General features: G+C 39.0%; 1 protein-coding gene across 3 annotated transcripts in view; it reads left to right on the top strand.

Annotated features, from left to right (window-relative positions):
- Window positions 1-15,522, top strand: part of LOC129776939 (lachesin-like) — a 242,462-nt gene that overhangs the window by 209,245 nt on the left and 17,695 nt on the right. The window lies entirely within an intron of this gene.

Raw genomic sequence — 15,522 nt, 5'->3', positions numbered from 1 at the left:
ATCGGTCTACTGGGCGAATTTCTACAGCGTTTTTTCCGTGATGCAATTTGATGTGACACACCCTTTAGAACTACCCCGCTACGGGACCACACGAATCTACTCCCAATTATGCGGGAGTGACCTATACCCCTATATAGTTTATTTAGTACTAGCTGACCCGGCAAACTTCGTCCCGCCCAAAATTTATTTTTTGTTATCAATAACCTCCAAACATTCACGTTTTCTTACTTACGATCATGGGTCCAATCGCAGAACTGTTCATTGATTCATCTTCTAATCGACTCTTTACAATTTACTTTTAATACTAATTTCCTATGACTTCTAGCAAAACTCGTCATTATAATATCACATTATATTCAGATACAATTCTCGTTCAAGGTTTTTCAATCACTTGCAAATAATATATTTCTCCGTTACATCGAATAAAAATTTGAAACAGAAAATATGATAGAATGAAGATGGCCCTAAATCGGATAATTCCTTTTTCGAGTTTTGCTCGTATCAACACATTCGGCGATTCATTTTTATTTATATAGATAGAAAAAAATTAAATTAAAAACATTAAAATCCATTTCCACGTTCCACCAAAAATCAATTTCGTTGGCGCAAACATCAAATGAACTAACAACGTTTGTAATATTTTTAAATTTTATCAAACAGATTATTCCTGATTGGCACCTATAGCTTAATTTTTTTATAGCTTTCAGTCTACTCCTTCATCAATAAGTAGTAGATAAGCTTGAAGTGAAGTATAAAAAAAGGGGTATATCACAATAGTTCAAAATAATGGACGCAGTGGTTCACACCCAACAGGGGAAAAAAAAACAACGTTTGTCACTATGTAATTGTAGAACATACGCGAATTGAATTTTCCGAATTTTCCGATTTCCCTTCAGAGTTTTCCGAAAATTTTCAATTGTCATGTTTGGTTGAAATATGTGTATAATTTTTACTGGACTCCCTCTCCATTTCAGAGGAAAGAGTGTCATAACATCATAGAAACATTTCTCGTATCCAAAAACCTCCTCATCCAAATTTGGCTCCATTTGCTTGAGTACTTCTCGAGTTATGCAGAAGTTTGTGTTTCATTTGGTTTGATTAAAACTTGTCACCATTGATTGATTTGGTTGTAAATTGTCAAAATTGACAATTTATATATATTTCACGATCAACTTATCAAAAGGGCCTATCTTTTTTAGTTTGAATGGAACTATAATTTTGAGCTTGAGCTTGGGTAGACTGTACAATTCGTAGTTGCTCTCCGTGATTGACCTGAACCAACCAAATTGCAAAAAGAACACACAGAATGACACAATGGGACTAGCAAATCATTCTCGTTGTGCAATTTTCGGTAATTCGAGCTTTAAATGGTCAATAACGACGCCGGCCACGTCTTTACAGTCACCAGGGGAAAGGAAGGAATGTTAGTATGATATTCTATAGCGTGGTTCCCTAGCGTTTATCATGGGAAGGATGTGTATCAGTGGTAAAGAATCAGGATTCACTGTGGTAAGTGAAGTTTGAATGAAACTATAATTTTGAAAAAAAAATAGTCGAATTTGCCAGACTTTGATTGAGAACCAAGTCCCCTTTCCTTCATGGTCAGCACCTCCACCTCTAACGACATACATATAGTTGAAAATCCTTCAACTCTTTAATTGCTGCTAAAAATGCTTGGAAACATCAAATGCCTCTTTTTCTATTCACCATATTTTAAAACTCGGTACACTTATGGACAAATAAAAAATTACGGATCTAATTTTTTGGCTGAATACCAATCACAGCAATTTTCACCAAAATTGAAGAACCTAAAAAAATATATTTTGTTGTGGTGTTTCTTTTTGTTTTGTATGTATACAGTAGGGTGGCAATGGATTTATGGGAAAAATTTCATCATCGAATTTCAATAATCGACCATATACCGACCATTGGCCCAAAAAAAATATCTGTGCAAAGTTTCAGCTCGATCGGACATGATTTAGGGGTGCCTCATAGTTTTGATTTTTTGATCCTCGAAAATCTTCCAAGGGGGAGTAAAGGAAATTTAAAAAATCGACATTTTTTTTCGATGCCAAATGACTTGAAAATGCATGAAATGCATGAAAAAATGCATGAAACTGGTGTCATCTGAAAAAAAATTTTTGGCCGAAAATCGACCTTTTGGGACTGAGCCTGTGAGTCAACGAAGGTTTGGAAAAAAAATAATTATCCAAATTAAAGAACCGACCATGTACATTTTGTTTATTGGTCCAAAAAATGACCTGTGCAAAATTTCAGCTCAATCGGGCATGATTTAGGGGTGCCTCAAAGCACTCAAAGTTTTGATCAATCGGCTACTACGGCTACCGAGAGAGCATTTTTGAACGGTTTTATTTAGCTTGCCCTGTAATCTGTTTGTATGTGTGTATGTTTGTATGTTTGTAACATATTTGTCTGTAGCGCTGACCCACATTAATAGAAATTTGACCTCCTTCCTGTAGACCGATTGATCTGAAATTTGGAACACACCTTTATCTCTGTAGTCATTATTAAACTGCGTGTTTCATGATCTTGAAAATTCAAGATGTCGGCCGCTACAAAATGGCGGATCACATATTTTCTCAAACCTCATCAACATGTGTTTTCCAAAACCCCATCAATATGGGTATCAAATGAAAGGGCTTGACTAGTAGAATGCGGTTATTTATAATAAATATAAATCCAAGATGGCTGCCACTACAAATTGGCGAACTAAATATTTTCTCAAAACCTCATTAATATGGGTATGAAATGAAAGGGTTTGGCTTGTACAACACGGTTATTTATGAAAAATGCAAATCCAAGATGGCTGCCACTACAAAATGGCGGACTACATATTTTCTCAAAACTCTATTATTATGGTTATCAAATGAAAGGGCTCGACTAGTAGAACACGGCTATTTATGAAAAATGCAAATCCATTAAAATCCTACCAAATGGCGGACTACATATTATGTCAAACCCCATTTAGATGGGTATCAAATGTAAGGGCTTGACTAGTAGAACACAGTTATTTATGAAAAATGCAAATCTATGATGGCTGCCACTATCAAATGGCGGGCTGCATATTTTCTCAAAATCCGATTAATGAGGGTATCAAATGAAAGGGCTTGAATATTTTGAAAATTAAAATCAATTCTTTCTCAGAAATATGTTTTTTTTTTAATTCTAAAAAAAATTGATGCAAACAGCCCTTACATATCCAACAAGTCACCCATATATGGAAAGAGGAGCACTTTTACAAGGAAAAGAGTTTTTCCAATTACGACTTAATAACTGTTTTATGTTTATTTTGAAAAATTACTATTAAAGTTCAACTCGTAACATTTTTATATATGAATTATCACGATTTACATGTCAAACGCAAAAATGTTACGAGCAAAACATCATTTTTTCCAGAAGTCCTCATACAAAAATGCCATGTATTCCAGAAACTAGAAAAGATAGAAAGTTGATGTCTACGACAAAAGTTCATATTTTAATAAGATCTAAAACTTTGTCGAATACACGTTTCTTCGGTTTTACAACAGATGATGTAATTTGGTTATTATTCCAGTGAATCAAATTTCCAGACATTCGTTGGAAAGCTACTGTTGCGCGTCTTTTTTAGTATTTGTCAAAAAGTTGAAGCGTAAACAACATAGTTTTTGCTCTTATATGTCACGAATATGTCGAATTTCGTACCAACGAAAGTGTTTTGGCGGGGAGTGTTACTTCATTACTTCAATATGAAGAAAAAAGCTGCGGAAAGTAATCGCATTTTGGTGGAAGTTTTTGGTGACCATCCTCCAACTGAGTGACGGTGTCAGACGGGGTTTGCACGGTTTAAGAATGGTAATTTTGACTTGGAAGACGAAGAACGTTCCGGACCGCCAAAAAAGTTTGAAGATGAAGAATTGGAGGTTTTACTCGATCAAGATCCATTACAAACGTAACAAGAACTTGCAGATACACTTGGAGTAGCTCAGTAAACCATATCCGATCGTTTAAAAGCAATCGGAATGATCCGAAAGATAGGACATTGGGTACCGTATGAATTGAAGCCACGAGACGTCGAACGCCCTTTTTTCACGTGCGAACAACTGCCCCAACGGCATAAAAGAAAGGGTTTTCTGCATCGAATCGTTACTGGCGATGAAAAGTGGGTCCATTATGACAATCCTTAACGTCGGGCAACGTATGGATACCATGCGGGAATGCATCAACATCGACGACCACGCGGTATATTCATGGCCAGAAGGTTATGTTGTCTATTTGGTGTGTTGGTGCTTGGTGTGGTGTACTATGAGCTGCTAAAACCGAATGAAACCATTACAGGGGACCTCTACCGACGACAACTGATGCGTTTGAGCAGATGCATTGAAGGGAAAACGGCCACAATACGAGCAAAGACACGATAAATTTATTTTGTAGCACGACAATGTTCGGCCGCAAGTCGCGAAACCGTTCAAAACATACATGGAAACGCAGAAATGAGAGGTCCTATCCCACCCGCCGTATTCTCCAGACATTGCTCCGTCCGATTACTACCTTTTTCGATCGATGCAACATGGCCTGGTTGACCAGCACTTCTCCAATTTTGATGAAGTCAAAAACTGGATCGTTTCGTGGTTAGCCGACAAAAAGACCGATTATTTCCGCAAAGGGATCCGTGAATTGTCAGAAAGATTTATGACTAGCAATGAACAATACTTTGAATATTAAATTTGTAACCATTTTTGCAGAATGTAGCGTTAATTTTTGAAAAAAATTAACGAAGAAACTTACCGGTACTCATATAAATACAATTACTTACAAAGCAATAAATAAAATACCTATATAATAAACCTAACCTTTCGTTTATTTACTTTTATGGTCAATAGGGAAAAGTATTTCCCATGAAATTATAGGAAACCTATACACCCTGCTATGTTTTTCTGGTGATATTATCTTATTTTACACCCACAACAGCTAAGATATTATTTTGCATTGGCATAATTAGTCTTAGACATCTTATAGTCCTGTAAGGGTTAAAAAAACGATTTTGATAAATATGAATTCAAATTTTTCGATTTTTTTTTTTCATTGCCCAGAATTTTGTAGATATTATAGTTTTTGAGTTATAATTTTTTGTAAAACATAAAGGAAAAAAAAATGTCACAGGAGGATTGTGTCCGAGACACGACCGCATAGCTGACGTAGGATTCCGTTAGGCTATCTGTTGTTTTGGATATGTTTGAAGAATTACATTGTTAAACTCTTCGATAATGATTTGGTTGCCCGGAAAAGGGCTGTTTTGTCTGGTTGTTAGGTATTGCTTGTTCGCTCGTGATGAGTGATGATGATAGAAGGATGGTGATTGGTGCGTATCACGATAGAAGATGGCAAAATGGAATGGGTTATGATGAAAGCCGCCCTCTGTTCCCCTGAACGAGATGGCTCCTGTGTTATGTTTGGATGAAATGAAAAAAAAAACTCATCAATGTAATAGAAGATAATTATAATTATCGAACAAAATGATCAATTGTTCTCACCAGAAAAAAATATTTACTTTATTATAGAGAAAATATATTTGAAATGGGGAAGGTAATTTCATTTATAATTTTTACTTTCTGAGTGTTTATTCAATCCATTTATTCAATTCAATCCAACGGAACACGGAACTCCTTCATTTTTCCAATTTTTCTCGTCGCATGAACTTTTCTTGGGAGAGAAAAAATTGTTTCATATTTCAAGTCATTTAAACACAACCGCTACCATATACAATTTTACACTTACACTTGTGCTAAAAGTTTTATAATGCATGATCGGTCATTGATATGAAATTTCACGAAGCAACCAACATTAAAGTTCCAAATTAAAACATAATTATTCAATCAATCCATCGATTCTTATTGGAACGAAAATAAGAAGAAAAACTCGTTCATCGCTGCCAACTTATTCGCCAACATGTATGCAATCAGCAATGCCCATGCTAGCCACAATGAGCACTATCCATTTGTGCGCGTCGTTCGTTAAACTATCGACCACGAGGGTATTTATTTGCTGATTTTCCCCCAGGTACATTGAATTAGAAATCTCGGTTAGGGAATACATGTCGATGGAAACTAAAGCTTCCCCTGCTTTCATGTACTTGCAATGCCGATTTCGCCCAGGCAGCTTGGTTTCGATATCTCTGTTAGGGAACACACTCCGGTGGGAACAAAACTTCCCCTTACATTGATGTATTTGCAATGCCAATTTCTCCGTATCTTCAATTTCGACCAATCAGAACGAGGTATTTCCGTTTGAAGATTTTTCGATTGTTTGATAGTTAGTTTCATATGATATGTTATTTTATCCATTGTGATGAATTGTTATGGAATGATCAGATCGATTGATGAAAATATCTAGTGAATCCATCAAGAAATAACTAAACAATAATTGTAAGTACATGAGCCGCCGCATGTGTCGTCAATTTCGACCAATCAGAAGTGGGTTTTTCCGTTAGGATAGGGGTTGAGATTTTTCAATTGTTCGATAGTTAGTTTAATGAAATATATTATTTTATTCAATGTAAAAAAATGTTATGAAGTGCCGAAATTGATTGACGCAAAAATCTCATCAATCCATCATGAAATGACTGAGCAATAAGCATTTGAAATTGGACAATTTTCACAATGTGCTCGATTTTCGATTTTCAATTTGTACCCCCATATGTTCCCAAAAGACGTAATCCTACGTCAAAAAATGACCCTTTACAAAACATAGTCAATTTTTTTTTTCAAGTATGCAAAGTTGCTTCAATGACCAATGTCTTTACAACCACAACGTTTCACTGCAATCTGAGATGTTGTTGCCAATGGCCAGTTGAGCATATTTCTGATTGATTCGAAAATAACTGCAATGCGTTGATTTACTTTCATTTTTTCTTTGAGGTCAATCTTATGGAACATTGAATGAGTATCGAGTTTTACAACATTTGGGAATATTTACTTTTTAGTGACATTTACTTTATAATGACAGGTAGCTCAAATTTAACGTAAATTTGCGTTGCAAGTGTATAAAAAGGATTTACGCATATTCACCGATTACTTGTCATTCTCTTACTGCATCTACATTGCTCAGTATTTCGAAAGTGCAATACAATCCAATAAACAAACCGTTCAAATCCACTTCCAACAAACACCCTCGTCAGTCCAGACCTCACATGAAGTACTCCTCCAATTTCACCCCACATGATAGCGTGTCTTCCAATAAACTTGATAAGTTGGACCTATACAATGCTAAGCATTTCTTTATTGATACTAAAGCAACGGTCATAAATCAAAAGTTAAGAAAGTGCCCCGGAAAATCATCTTCCACGCCCAGGGCGCCATATCAACGCCCTTTCCTCGATCCGATTTGCCGCAGAAGTACTGCTACCAAAAATTGTGTCAGGAATACAGGAATGCGGTCGTGCAGTTTGCCTCCATCTCACATCGGAAAATAGAGATTCTTCGACCGAAGCAGCAAGCTCCTTCAAGTTTGTGTGCTTCCCACCCCCGCCATCGTTCAAAGACAATCCAAAAGCGGCAAAAGGAAAAAAGGCCTCGAATTGTTTGCCTTATAAATGTGATTATCTTGTTTTATTTATGGATCTGTTTTGCAAGACGGGAAGATACTTATAAACCGGTGTTACGGTTGACCGGCGGCCGGCGACATACATACATATTCATAACGCTGACATTGGATTGTATTATTTGGATTAAACTTTGTGAGTCGCTTTTGGGGATTACAAATAAACAAGATGAACAATCAAACGGTGTCGGGAGAAAACATGTGGAAAGATTTGTGTTTCAAATCAATTATACGGATGAATTGGAGCTCGTGTTCTGTGTTGAACGGTGTGATTCTTGGTTTATTTTTTATTCAATTTTACTAAGACGATTTTAGGGTTTTTTTAACCCGATTTTCTATTGCTGTCTAGTTTCTCAAATTGGCATTCTCATTCATTGAAAGGAATTCCACGGATAAATTATAGACAGGGTACTTTTCACATATGCCAATTGTAGTTATTATGTCATACAAGCTGTTTCCAACATCCACGAGATTTCAATCCATTCAAATTCATCAAACCTCGTATGTTTTCATTTTAAATTACCGTTTTCTCCACCATCACACATACTCTCAGGGCATCCCCATCGAATAAATTCAATTACATCCCGGCGCCATCGGTCCAGCATGACCAGAAACTCATTCATAGTTTGCAAGCGAAATTTCCCTTGAGCCTAGCCAGTTCAACCAAAGCGGCACAGCCCAAATTTGATGGAAATAAAAACGCCAACAACAATGCGTTTGGGAATTTGCACAGCGGAGAAGCTGTAGCAATCGGGGTGGAAAACATTTCTCGAAGCGCTGCGCTAAAGAGGAAACCTAACCAGCGAAGCATATTTTTCCACCACTTTTCCTATTTCGTCCAATAAAGGCAGAGGGAGCGACGGAACTCGAGCACAATGCCGTCGGGATGAAATATGATTATTAAGAGTAATAACAATAATAATAACGACCAGAAATCACAATTGCCAGCGGAAGCTAGAAGGGAAATGTTCTATTCACGTTAAATCAGCTATAAAAATCTCCAGCGACATCCAACCGGTGGCTTCGGAAGGCTTTGGTTCGGCTTGTCACACTTTTCCCGGTCGGAATGAAGTCGAACTGGTTTCATCGGAGGGGGGCAGGAGGGAAAAAATTGCGCTCGCCTTTTTCCAGCTTGCTAACGAGTATTGTTAGCATTGCTCTTGGTTTCCGAACATAAACTGCGAAAAGAAGTTTTAAATTAAGTCTTCATAATTAATTGATGTCGTTCCAATTGGATTTTTCATTATGGATGAATATTTATGGCTTCATCTCAGCAAGATTCTTGTTTCTTTTCCACGGTTCACCGCTACCTGCTGTGGCTGTTTGGCTACGGGAGTTAGCGGGAGGCGAAGGTAAATTTTCCGCGAAGTTTGATAAGTGGTTTAGCGCTCAACTCGACGCGGGACAATTGACTAAACAAATTGATTTTTCTTGTTGACTTTCCCATCGAGCGAAACCAGCAGGTGAACAAAATTGTTCCAAGAATTACCAACGCTAGAGTCAAGCAAGATGAACACTTTGTATGCCTAGTGGCCTTTAGGACCAAAGCCACTTTCTGTCGGAAGCCGAACAAAACCAAACACCTTTTGCCAAACTACCATCCGTAATAAACGAAATTGCGACATCAAATGCCGTCTCAGCAGGAGACTTTCGCCGGCCCCGGCCGAGCCGCACGTAGCAAAAAGCAATTACCGTTTATTGAAAATCATTGGTTCCACAGAATAGTTTGACACATTTGCCAATAATAAAAAAATATTTAGCAAAAAACTTTCGCTCCAAAAGTTTTTCTTCCATGGAAGTGAAAATCTTCACCATCAGGAGTGAGTAAAACTCTTTTCCCTCGATTCTCGACTGCGGTAAAAAGCAATTCTTGTCCTTGTTGTCACCACTATTCGCTTGGCGGAGCGATAAAACATTTCAACTTCGTCTCGACGATGGAAAAGAAGCGGATCTTCGTCGTTGTGTCCCGTAAATCTTCTGCAACATCACCCCCCTTTGGTGGATGATGTTTTGGCCTAAAGTCCAGGGACAGGGTTGCCAACATGAAAAGGTTCGATGTATCGATGGAAAGCACTCAATCATTCTTAGAACATCAGTAATCCGAACTCATAAAGCTGACTTTTGGGGGGTCCAAGGAACCAGTGTTTAGCAATCCTTCCACATCTGTGACCATCTTTTATTGTTATCAGTTTTCCCCGACGGTTTTATTGCAATGCCTATAAAACAGCATGTTATTGTCATTGTTATTTTGTTGCTACATCAACGACATTCCAAAAATCCCTCAGCACTGTCTCATACAACTATACGCAGATGATGTCCAGCTTTGCATCAGTCGCTTATGTCCTAGCCCCCGTGAAATAATACCCGTGAGATAATCAGGACAAAACCCCGAAACATGTCGCAGCTTAGTTTATTACCAATTATTATGGATGGACAAGTGATTCAGTGGGCCGAAAATGCAAGCATCCTCGGTTTCGTATTCCAGAACGATCTTCAATGGGATGGACTCATACGTCAGCAATGCGGTAAAATTCATAAAAGTTTGAGAACATTGTGCAGAGGTACATCATCATCATCATGCGGTGCATTAAGTGTTTTTGCACTGAACAGTTGTGTGTGATTCGTTCATAGTTTAAATCGTTACTCCAGAGTGAGCAACAAAATCTTGTAGGTCACCCGTTTGAACGACTATGGCATATGGCTGTTGCATGTACATCAGAAAGATAATGACAAATTGTACCATGGTAGTTACCATGCGTCAGGGAAATTCGCATCCATTTCGAGACCGTCGTGTGCAAAACCTGGTGAACCCTGCAAAATAATATATCTGTTTTTGTGATCACGCGATCCAGAATCCACGTCACAGAACGTAGGTCCAACCGTATGGGCAATTCGATTAATCAGTCCTTATGTATATGGCTCATTGTACAAAACGATCTTTTATCCTTGATTCTTCGCTTTCGAAAATATCCAATAACCATGGTCGCGGATATTGAGAAAATGTACCGATACAGGAACACTCCTCCGATGTTTGCGCTTAGCATTGCCCTGCTTGCAGGCGGATTCTTCGAACGGTGCGATGATGATGTTGTTGTTGATGTTGTTGTTGAACTATAAAGACTTTGAACATCAAATGAACTGCAAAACCGGTGACAAAAGCAACAGAAATCACATCGGAACAAATTTTCATCTTCATTTTTCCACCAACAAAAACAGAGGCACCGCATCGCATAATTTCTTCATATCCGACTTGGAAGCTTTACTTTTCCGTCATTTTTAACCCGGAAACAATGCGAATTCACGAAGGGGAATCATCAATTTGAAAACACACACACAGGCCCAAATTTCGAATATTATTTCAGAATGCATCGAACTTTTTTGGTAGTCTTTGGGGAAAGTTTTGAAAGTCCTGAATAGAGTCGTGGTTTCAAGGAAGCAGCTGATGATGGTTGATTCGTGATTCATTCTTTTCCTCACGAGAACAATACACAAGCTGACCATATGACAAAATTTGTGTCCTTATTGCTTCGCCGGAAATTCGTGCTCCGCGAAGTTATAACAAATGCCCCCATTTGAAAACCCACCTTGAAAAAAACATTCTTCGATTTACTTTAACTGGGCATATAGTGATTTATTTTGTTTTCTTCGGGTCATATGTAGTGTACTGCGACGCGCAACCGAAATAGAGTTGTTCCCAGTTGGGTAATGTCATTGTAAAAACGTTTGCATTAAAAAAATGGACAAAAATTGCCGATTTTTCATGGGTTTACCTTCAGACGCACTGATGAAACTACCCATACAGCATCAATCATAGTAACCCATGAATCAGCAGAAAAAAATTGACGGCTCTATCAGTCGAACTCTAACCGTGATGACGAAAACAGTAAAACTACATCATTCAGAAGTGTGCGCGTTCGAAGAACGGTACCCCGCCGCGTCGAAAACGGACATTGTGCGGCACTTTGTGGACGCCGGATAAGCCCGTTCCGGCATCTACAACATCTTGGCACTATTGGACAGCAATCAGAGTATCGAAAGAAAGCCCGGTTCTGGACGACAAGAAGCTCCAAAGGATGTTGAAGAGGAAGATCGTGGAAAAAGTGGCTACATCGCTGCGTGCGCTTGGCCGGTAAGTTGGTGCAACCGGCCAAACAGTGAAAAAGTATCTGGCGAACATGGACATACATGTCAGGAAGCAGAAGTCCCGTTCACTAGTCTCGGAGCTGCAGGCAATGACGCAACGGCAGCGGCTGAATAAGATGGTCAAGTCGATTTTCCCGGCGAATCACGACGTGGTGATGGTGATAGATGACGAAACCTATCTCACCCTGGATGGCAACGACTGGCAGGGCACTTCGTATTTTACTTCCCCCACGAAGGAAGTGAAGTTTATTTTACACACCAAGTGCCACAAGAAGGTGCGGCTGTGGCTGACAATCAGCGAGAAGGGGATGTCAAAGCCGTTCTTCTTTCGCTCCGGACAGGCCGTGAACGGGGAAATTTATAGTACGAAGTGCCTACCAGAAGTTGCATCGTTCAACAGGAAATACCATAAGAGCGAAGACGCGGTGTTCTGGCCGGAACTGGCGTCGACCCACTACTCGAAGCGATCGTTAGATGAGATGGAGCGGCTGAATATCGATGTGGTACCCAAGTCGGCGAACCCGTCCAACGTCTCCCAGCTGCATCCCATCGAGAATTTCTGGGCAAACCTGAAGCGCAAGATCTACTTCAACAATGTTATCGCTAAAACTGAGAAGTAATTAATAAATAAAACGAAGAAAAAACTCAAAAACATGCCTACACGCATGTTTTCGTCCGCCATGGCGAATGTTCCGGTTAACTGCCGAAAGGCCGCTCGCAAGGGCATAGATTTTTTTGCAAGTAAGCTAATATAATTACCTTCCATGAGAAATTTATCAAACTCAAATATCTGTCTTAGTTTTTTTATCACCATCCGAAAAAAGTTCATTGTTTGATGCAAACGTTAGGATTAAAAAATGCAGGTGCTCCGTCAAATACTTTTGCTATAAAAAATACTGTGCCATAAAAAAAATCCGAAAACCCCTGCGCTAAACGGTGGCTAACGACGAATAAGACCGAGGTGACATTGGATCGGAGTACGCACGAAAATTTGATTGTACGACAACTGACGGAGAGAAACTGACGAAATTGAACGAAGCAAGGGGGAAGCAATGTTAGCACCCCAATACAATTCTCTGTAGTTGTTTACTTCCACAATTGCATACGATTCGTGCAGCCACATTTTCGTAAGAAGCTGCAAGCAATGTCACCACAGCCTAACGAAGCTAGAGAGAATCGCATAAACGTAGTGTTAATGTTTCAACGAATTATTGATTTCTCGGTCTGAGAGACCAGTGCGCGAGTATAGGACGGTTCAAAAATGTCTTTTAAGCATAGTTAACAACTAGAATAACGCGACGAAAATTAAGACCGGTTTTAAAATTAATGGTAAAAAAATTAGATAAAAAAGTCGCAGGAGGGTTGTGTCCGTAGGATTCCGTTAGGTTATCTGTTGATTTTGGATATGTTTGAAGAATTACATCGTTAAACTCTTTGATAATGATTTGGTTTTAATGTCTCTATCAGGGAACACATTTCGGTGGGAACAAAAGCTCCTACTACTTTCATGTATTTGCAATGCCGATTTCTCCCAGGCAGCTTGATTTTGATGTCTTTGTTAGGGAACACATTTCGGTGGGAGCAAAAGTTCCCCCTACTTTCATGTATTTGCAATGCCGATTTCCCCAGGCAGCTTGGCTTTGATGTCTCTGTTAGGGAATGCATTACGGTGAGAACAAAAGCTCCCCCTACTTTCATGTATTTGCAATGCCGATTTCCTCCAGGCAGCTTGGTTTTGATGTCTCTGTTAGGGACCCGCCGCATGTGTCGTCAATTACGACCAATCAGAAGTGGGTATTTCCGTTAGGATAGGAGTTGAGATTTTTCAATTGTTTGATAGTTAGTTTCATGACATATATTATTTTCTTGAATAGAAAAATTGTTTTGCAGTGCCGAAATCGATTGACGCTAAAATTTCATCAATCCATCATGAAATGACTGAGCAATAAGCGTTTGAAATTGGACAGTTTTCACGATGTGCTCGATTTTCGATTTTCAATTTGTACCCCAATATGTTCCCGAAAGACGTAATCCTACGTTAAAAGAAAATTCATACCATGAAAAGCTTCTTGGGTTAGTACTTGGTCGTGTAACCTTTGTTACGCATCATTTCACACACCCGGTTCGGCATGGATTCAGCCAGCTTCTGGCCCGTGGTGACGTGGTGACGATCTCTCATAGGTTCTCTATAGGATTCAGATCCGGTGACTGCGCTGGCCACTCCATGACGTAGACTTTGTTATCCTGGAACCATTTTTGAAGGTCTTGGCGGTGTGCTTTGGATCGTTATCCTGCATGAACTGCTATTTCAGAAGCGTCGGTGCGTGGCAGCATAACATTCCTTAGGATTTAGGCGTAGAGATACTGATTCATGATCTTATCCACTACTGGAAGCCAACCCCGTACCAGGAGAAGCACCCCCACATCATAATGTTCCCTTCTCCATGCTTGAATGTCTTCGTCTGAACAACGATAAGTACAATACGGTACCGCGACTTATAAAAAAGGCCTTTCAGCCATCTTGGATTTTGTATGTAAACAATCTGCAATATTTTGCAATATGTTTTTTTGCTTTTTGTGTGTGGAATTGTTTTGGTGGCAATAAGAGCATTGAAAAGTTGAAAGGTAAGTCTTTTACGGTTAAAGTTAGGTTTGTAATATACTTTATCTCAGGGGTTTTCAAATGATGCTCCTCGGGAAATTTGTGCTCCGCGAAGTTATAGCAAATGCTCCCGCCTGAAAACCCATCTTGAAAAAACACTTCTTTTATTTCATTTCACTGGGCATATAGTGATGAATCTTGTTTACTACGGGTCAGATGTCGTGTATCTGCCACTTGAAACCGAAATAGAGTTGTTCACAGTTGTGTTGCTTATGCAACGAAGAGAAAGTCGTTTCCGAAATTTCAACGAGTTTATTTGTGTTTTACGTTAAAATTTCCTAAAATTAATTTTACAGGTTAGAATTCAGTTTGATGATTTCCACGTTTATAATTTTCCTATCGTTTAGCCCGAGTGAAACAATTGAATTTTATATCAATTTGAGCAAAACCCGTGAACAAAGCAGAATTCACAATGTGGAGATGAGCTTTGGCACAAAGCACTTAACCTAGCCTAGTTATAATAATAAATTGATTGAATTTCCAATTTAATTACAACTATTAATGTTTAACTCACTGTATTGGTAAACACAATTTTAGTGGATATGGTTTTCTGTATGAAACACTTTATGAAAATATACAACACAATAAATTTAGGCATAGAGCACTAGAGTTCAGTTCTAAGAATTCTTTGGAACAAAAGGTGGATTTTTAATAGAATATCCTTCTCGCTAAATGTGTTCAGTCATCCATCATCTGTCAGTTGCTATCACGGTAATATTTTAGAGGTGTGCTTGCTGACAAGGGGCGTTCTCAACAGTCCCCCCAGTAGATGGAGCCTGTTCCAGCATACTCTTGTTTTCCCCGATGTTCAGCACCGCCAGTTTCACCGCAGGTCTTTCGTAGATCCCGGATTCTGTCTGAACCGTCGCTGAACGAACTTGGCCGTCCTTCGATGTTTTCACTGCAATTATTCTACCCTTAGGCCAACAATTTCTCGGAAAACTGGAATCGATATCCCCAATCCTAATTGGTTTCGCCGGCCGGAACCACTTTGCTCTGCGAGTAATTACAGGAGTGTACTCAAGAACCCAGCGTTCCCAAAAGTAATTGGCGAGTAGTTGGGATGTTTTCCAGGACTGCCGCAGAACCAAAGCACTATCGTCGTACGGCACTAGAGGCTT

Source organism: Toxorhynchites rutilus, chromosome 3 (genome assembly GCF_029784135.1).
Source record: "Toxorhynchites rutilus septentrionalis strain SRP chromosome 3, ASM2978413v1, whole genome shotgun sequence".
In the NCBI taxonomy this organism is placed as follows: domain Eukaryota; kingdom Metazoa; phylum Arthropoda; class Insecta; order Diptera; family Culicidae; genus Toxorhynchites; species Toxorhynchites rutilus.
The sequence above is the reverse complement of the archived record's forward strand: the minus strand, read 5'-3'. Positions and strand labels throughout refer to the sequence as shown.